The sequence below is a fragment of the Nicotiana tomentosiformis genome, chromosome 6, assembly GCF_000390325.3.
Source record: "Nicotiana tomentosiformis chromosome 6, ASM39032v3, whole genome shotgun sequence".
In the NCBI taxonomy this organism is placed as follows: domain Eukaryota; kingdom Viridiplantae; phylum Streptophyta; class Magnoliopsida; order Solanales; family Solanaceae; genus Nicotiana; species Nicotiana tomentosiformis.
Window position 1 is genome coordinate 104,120,917 of NC_090817.1, and position 8,315 is coordinate 104,129,231.

Consider the following 8,315-nt stretch of genomic DNA (forward strand, 5'->3'; position numbering starts at 1 on the left):
GAAACCAACTACACTTTATTTATTATAGTAGAAAATCTCAATATTTAGGACATTTAAATCAACAAAAAATTTCCTTTTATAATTCAAAATCCTAATATTTAGGACCAAATATAACAGCTAATTTTGACATTAAACTACGTTTTAGGAATTCAAATTTTCAATGTTTAATATCTAACCACTAAACATTATATTTGTATTCAAGACATTAAAGTTAAAAAATGAAGAACTGCTATTACTTTATAATTTGAAGAAAATAAATACTATATTGGTTCTTCCATTTTTTCTTATCCAGTACTGTTTATTATTCTAAAAGTAAAGTTAGACAGGGAATTAGAGTTAAAATAAACCAATATACAATTAATATGAAGAATTAATTTCTACTCACTCTATCTCAAATTATTTATCATAATGTCTAAAGATAGATGTTTCAATTATTTATCATTTTAGAAATTTAAGATAAAATTAATTATTTTTTTCATTTTATCCTTAGTAGTAATTATTCTTGAAGATGGAGATGACACGTAAATAAAGTAAATGTTCAATGAAGAGAGATTATATTAAAGACATAATAAGGGTAAATAGTCAAAAATTTATTCTAATTAATATTTTCTTTAAAGACGTGTAAAAGAGAAATACGACAAATAATTTAAGACGAAAAAAATATTTATTAGTAATCAAGACTCAAGAATTAGTAATCAAGACTCAAGAGCCTTTAAATAGGTAGAAAGATGATGAATTATTAGTGTTATGAAATATTTAGTTTAACAACAAAAATATAACTCCAACCTAACAAATAATTGGTCAATGTCAGAAATCTCATCAATTGGTAAATGTTACAATTACGGATTATTAGTAGAAAAGTTGCAGTAATCAATAAAGTCACAAAGTTTACTAGAAAAATGAATTAAGTTTTGGTTGGTGGAATTGTATTTTCTAAAAGTTGAAGACAACAAATTTTATTGGTATTTGTCCTAAAAAAATAGAAAACAAAATTTTTAACTCACAAAAGTAAAAGTCTATATTAAAATTATTTAAAGTTGCAAGACGATCTATATTTTTCTAAATACAAGAGGACTAAAAACAAATAACATTGAATCTTTGATTAATATTAATTACTATGTATATATTGTTTTCGTCAACAACTAAAAAAATATAATATGAATCTCTCTCTCTCTCTCTATATATATATATATATTTCGATTGCTCCTGAGCAACTCTACCTGCAAGAGACTAAACAATTCGAAAGAGAAAAGATTCAATAGCGAAATAGGTCCTAACTGACAACGTTGCTTCTAATTGTTATTTTAGAGTTGAACCAGACACAAGAAGGGGATTGAATTGTATTTTACCCGATTTTGCGATTCTAAAGAACCTCGTTCTTTGAACTTAAGCAGACAAACACAAACAGAAATAAAATACAAAAATTAATTAACACAATAATTTTTACGTGAAAAGCCTCTTTGCTCAAGGGAGTAAAATCACGACCTACTTTAGGATTTGCCTCAAACTTCACTTAACTTAAGTGAGCAATTTTAGGTTACAACTCTATAACCAATGGGACTAACTCTAGCACCCTACCCTTACAATCAACTCAATTGTAGCTACCCCTTCCCAAATTAACTCTAGTCTACGAAGCTATCAAAAAGTCAAAGTTTCTATACTAACCTATAATTACACTTCTCAAAAGTAAATAAGTTACAATTTAGAACACTTGACTCAACCTAAATAACTAAAGAACTTCATCTTCAGGACACATGTTCTTCAGTTGAGCAGTTTGAGTATCAAAGAGTATCTTTTTGTCGTGATCGCTATTGACACGAGTGATTCAGTGTAATTTTTCTCAATAGCATTTGCCTTGAATTGCGGAAAAGTCTCTTTATAGAGTTGCAAAGTTGACCGGAAATCTTCTTCAATTAAAGCTCCAAAACCTAGAATATTCCGGTAGAGGAAAACCTTTCCTGTTTTGATTTGGTTTCCTTATTTATTTCTAACTCTTCAATATTTTCTTTTCATGCAAGTTTTTTCCCTTATTTGTAAAATTCTTTTTGACCACGAACTCCTCTAATTAATACTTTTCTTGTAGAGTATAGATAGAACTTCTTGACGAATTCAACTTGCATTGGTATTCTGATATTTCACGTCTGATCATCACTTTGCCCTCATCTGCTACGAACTTGGTTCTTGCATCACCTTTATCATATTTGCACACCAATCCAGTAGCATACCAACCAGCTCATGAAACCTGGTTCATTCATCATAATCAGACCTGATTTATTAATCATCAAAATATAACACGTGCTCAACAAATTTCCTCTTTTCGATGATAACAAACCCATGTGCAAATCAGTCAACAACTTGCCCAATTTTTCATCAGCTTTCCTCATAAGTACCAGTTTCATTGACATCACTCTTCTTCAATTTGTCCATGTCTGCACAAGTATAAATGACTCGCCTTCCATTCATCACAACCTTAAAGATAGTTAGGCATAATTCAATGTAGAACCTGCAAAGAGACAAACTAAATAACAACACTCTTTATTAGCCCAAATGGTTAAGAACCATATTTACTAATCAGTGAATATGCACATGCTTAACTTTTCCCTTTTGGAATCATCAAACAAAGAAAGAGTCAGTAGAGTTAACAATGAGAATGTAGCAATGTAAAACTCATGGCTGCTGGGACTACACTAACATGTACATATTATCAAGAGCACAAACATTTAATCCAATAAAATCAGCAAACAAAATTTAGCCCGAAACAAAAAAATTTTATTGATTAGTCATTGCACCACATTAAGCCCAAAAGGCCCAAATCAAAAGACGATTGAACAAACCCGCCAAACTGCCAACAAAACCAAAACAACAAAAAATACAAATCCAGAAACTGGTCATAGGAGGGACATGACTAAGGATCAACTAGGGCTAGACTAGGAAATCTAAGAAAACTGAAGACCAAGTTCTTTGTTGGAAGATGGTTCTCCATGAATAAAACCCATAAGCTTGTCAAATCGAGCAGCAGAAGCCTCCTGCTCTTTTTTCATCTTATCCTTCAGCTTCCTATTTTCCTCTTTCAAGAAGGAAATTTCCTCTATCATCTTCTCTTTTCCTCATTGACATCAGTCAATTCCTTCAAAGATTTATGACCATGCTTTTTATTTTAGTTACTGGTGGTCGCGTAACACAATCGCATTCCCTTAAAGTTTCCTCATCAAACATATCCTTTTTAGTCCCTTTCTTAAGTCCTCTTAGAGGGACTTCAAAGTGCTCAAACACCCTAGTCAACAAACACCCATATGGTAGAGCATGAGTGCATTTTCCTGATCAACCGCCCTTTCCATATGCTTGATCATTATTGAGGGTAGGTTAATTAGCCTATTTTGGTCCAGAACTTCCATTACCGCTAGGTTCAAGTAAGTAGCCTCATGCCTCCTTTCTAATCGAGACAACAATTTTCACAAATTTGAATAGAAGCTTGTGAATTGGCTCTATCTCTCCTTTTCATACCTTCCTCGCAGTCAACTGCTACCTTTTTTGTGTGTACTTAGAGTTCAAGTATAGAGCATCTTCTTTCTCTCCCAAACTTGGCCACTCACGACGCACATAGGTATCAAAACCTTCTACGGGCACATTCAGTATCTTCCCCAACAACTTGACATCAAAAACCAGGCCCACTCCCCTAACCTTAGAACTCACTATGCCATCTTATATCAACTTAAAGTTCTTGTAAAAATGAAGCATTGCTTCACCATATATCACTAGGAGTGAGCATAAAAATAAATGTGTCCACCCCTGATTCTCATTCTTCTCCCCTATCTCATTTATTCCAAATATGTTCACAGTATCTAGGTTGATTACTCGGCCCTTTAACAACATCACCCCTGCAAACCACTCTTTTATGACTACAACGGTAATTTTCGCGTGTCTTCTTTCTTCGTTTGGAACTGGTTCATTTCCCTTCAGACTCCGAAACAACAGTCTTCCTTTTTCTAGAACCCTTTTTCTCCTTAGGTGTAGCTAAAGATGATTCAAACGTTTTCTTTCCTTTCCTTCGAAGAGGAACTCCTCCTCCTCTTTATCATCTCCCTTACTGACAAGGCCAACTTCCTCCATATCAGGCTTATCCACTAGACTGAACTCTTTTTTTTCCTTCTTCTTTTTCCTACTTTCTTTCAAGGCCTTTTCAAATGCAGCCTTACTCATCCCTCCTGTATTTAGAGCTCCACCCCCAAGATTAACAGACCTTTGAGGTAATACTGTTTTCTTTTCTATTTCTTTCACTCTTCCAGAGATGTTTCTTGCCTCATTTAGTTTCTTTTCCCTCATTTTAGCAATCAGATCTGCTAGCACCTCATCATCACTACTGGCACTGCTTTCTTTTCTCACTTATTCCTCTCCATTTTTTCTCTTTCTTCATCAGTATCACCCCAGCCAAAGAATTCAGATTTCTCTGGATCAACGTTCAGATAACCAGGTTCTTGAGCTTGATAAATGACTTTCTCAGTAGGTTCTTCAGCAACTCCTTCTCTAACCACTTCTCCCTCTCCAGCAATAGAAGAACCTTATTGTTGTCCAGAGGCTTTTGATAATTTTATTTCAATACCAACATTTTCCTGCATCAATTCTTCCCTAGGGTTCGTCATGTTTTCCACAACATCCACACCCACATCATTAATGCCTCGCTCACTCTCCCTTTCTTCTATCTGCTCACCACTACCTCCACTTTCACCTGAGTTTTAGATTCCACCACATCACTTTCCTTTTCTTGCACTATCTCACATTCCCCCTCTTCTTCCCCATGAATCACCAGTTCCACAATATCATCCACTTTTGATTGTTCATTACCATCCTCCTTCTCCTATTTAGTGTTTCCTTTCCCCTCAATTTGAGGCTCCTCCACTGTTAAATTTTCACCGTAAGAATTCTCACTGTCCTCTTCATTAGACTAGCCGACCAAACCAGTGAAGGCTTTTAAGGCGCTTTTGGAGAAAAAATGATCTTAGATAGACTCGACATGAGTGGATGCGGAAAGAGGTATATTGGCAGCAGGTGTGATGTTTCGTTCAAGGATACTAGAAGTGGATTGGCTTGGTGAGTTCGACATTGTTGAAGGTTTAAAATTTTTGGAAGAACTAAAGAACTAGGATTTCAATTTTTGACTTATGTTCTTTGAGAATGATGTGCAATTTTCATTGAATGAGAGAGAAAAAGTGTGTGAGAGAGTTTTGTAGGAATACTATTTGATAGTTACTCATTTTTAATCAATCACACTACTTGCTCCTAATTCGATTCTGATATGGAAAGAGGGTACAACTAATTTAATTGGTCCTGATTTCACGAGATTGATACTAGTCATGATTACTCTCGGAATGACAGTTTTTAACTTTGGAACCCGATCCCTTTTGATTTCATGAGTTGAAGAGAGTCATTACTATAGGATGTGATCAATTTGAGTAGGAACCTGGTTTTAATGACGTGACAGTTTAACAGTTAAGCACAACTATCATATGGAAAGGGGGTACATACCTGAGTGTCACACAACTAGGGTCTTTGACTGATTTCCTCAATGTGGCTATCGGCAACCTTTTCTAATCTAGGATTTTATCATCAAATTAAGAATCCATGTCCTTGAATCAATGTCCATGCATGCATACCTGTTACAATATAAGACTGAGTTAAACATTCTTCTACATATATACTCACTAGACAATTTATTAAGACAACCAATCATTGAAGCTAGCCATGAATGTCCTAATTTATTTTGATGAAATCAAGCTCTAAGAGATTTCTTTCAAAGTGATCCCTACTTAAAGCCTTGGAAAATATATATGCAATTTGCTTCTCTGTATAGCAAAATTTGATAGAGAAGTTACCTTTTTCTATATTATCTCTTAAAAAGTGATGCCACACATCAATATGTTTTTCTCTCTTGTGATGAACCAAGTTCTTTTCCATATTCATTGCACTTGTATTATCACAAAATATAGGAACTCGTTCAATCATTACTCCATGGTCTTCTAGTTGTTATTTAATCCACAATAGTTGAGCACAACATGTGGCAGCAACTACATAATCAAGTTTTGTAGTTTATAGAGCCATAAAGTTCTGTTTTTTTAGGCCCATGAGATCAAACATGACCCAAAGAAGTGATTCATACCTAATGTGTTATTCCTATCTACCAAATATCCAGGATAATTAGCATCCGCATACCTAATCGAATCAAATGAATCTCCAACTGGGTACCAAAAAATTAGGTCTTGACTACCATTAAGATACTTCAAGATTCTTTTAACAGCCTTCAAGTGTAACTCCTTGGGATTGGACTGAAATCTGTCACACAACCCCATATCCGGCCTGCTTGCAGTTAGGTAGAGAAAAGACCCAATCATATATCTATACTTCTTTTCATCAATGGAGGTATTGGGTTCATCCATATCCAACTTAGTTGCCATAGCGATTGGAGTATTAATTATTTGCATTGTCCATACCAAACCTCTTAAGCAACTCTTTGATGTACTTATGTTAATGTATCATAGTTCTTTTTCAGTCTACTTAACTTGAAGTCCAAGAAAGAAATTCAATTCTCTCATCATACTCATTTCGAATTCATTCCTCATTAGTTTAACAAATTCATTGCATAAGGCTTCGTTTATGACTCCAAAAATGATATCATCAATCTATATTTGAACAATCAGTAGGTTCTTGCCACTTTTCAACAAGAACGGAGTGTTGTCAATTTTACCGCGTGAGAACCCGTTCTCTAGGATAAATTTTGACAACCTCTCATACCATGACCTTAGAGTCTGCTTTAAACCATACAATGCTTTGTCCAATTTAAACACATGATCTGGGAACTCATGACTCTTAAATCCTATAGGCTGCCACACAAACAACTCTCTTTCAAATACCCATTTAGAAAAAGCACTCTTCACATCCATTAGATACAGCTTGAAACTCATGTAGAATGAAAAGGCAATGAGTAAATTACCACTATCCTTGAAACTGAAGCAAATATCTCATCATAATTGATGTCTTCTTCTTGATTGTAGCACAACCAACCTTGCTTTATTTCTGGTGATGTTTCCTTGATCATCTTCCTAAACACCCATCTGGTTGCAGTGACTATTCTATCTTCTAGATAGGAACTAGGTGTCATACCTTATTTCTTTCAAACTTATTGAGTTCCTCCTGCATAGCCACTATATAGTCTACATCTTCAAGTTCTTCTTTGATATTCTTTGGCTCAACCATACATATATAGGTTGTAAACGCAATCATATTTTTGAATTTTGATCTTGTTACTATCCCAGAGTCCACCAGTGTTAGAGCATTGGTAAGTGGATGGGTACTATGATGCTTCCAAGCTCTCACTTGAAGACCCTAGCTCATTGCTTCCACCAGGTTCATTTATATATGCATTATTTCCTTGGTCGGTTCCCCCTGCATATTGTATATCATGATCGACTTCTAGAGGACCCGGTTCTTATACCTATTCTCCAGTATCCTCCGGATGTCCTTGGTTTGATTGTTCTTCATTGGTCTGTGTGGGTCCAAATTCTCCATCATCGTCAGCCTGTATACCTTTCTCAGTCACATAGTTAGTTTCATAAAAAATTACATGTATACTTTCTTCAACACACATGGTTCTTTTATTATACACTTTGTAAGCTTTTCTATGTGGAGAGTAACCTAATAAAACCCTCACCACTTTTAGCATCAAACTTCCCTAGAGCCTCTTTACCATTATTATGGACAAAACACTCTCTACCAAAGGCTCTTAGGTGAGTTATGTTGGATTTTTTGCCCTTAAGTAATTTATAGGGAGTCTTTTCAATTATTGGCCTAATCATGCATCTATTGATAATATTACATGCAGTATTCACAGCTTCAACCCAAAAACATTTAGGAAGTCCACTAGCAATGAACATAGTTCTTGACATATCTTCTAAAATCCTATTTTTCTTTTCCACAACACCATTTTGTTGTGGAGTCCTAGGTGCAAAGAAATTATGATCTATGCTATTACTTACACAGAACTCAATAAAGTTTACACTTTTAAATTTAGTTCCATGGTCAGATCTAATGCTAGCTACATGACTATCCACTTTTTTTTTGTAATTTCTTTACAAAGGTTACACATATATTATATGTTTCATTTTTAGTCGTAAGAAATATGATCCAAGTAAATATATAGTTGTCATCAACAGTTACAAATATATACCTTTTTTCACCTCTACTCCGAACCTTCACGGGTCCACATAGGTTCATGCGGAGCAGTGTCAGATGTCGAGAGGTACCTACCACTTTCTCTTATTTGA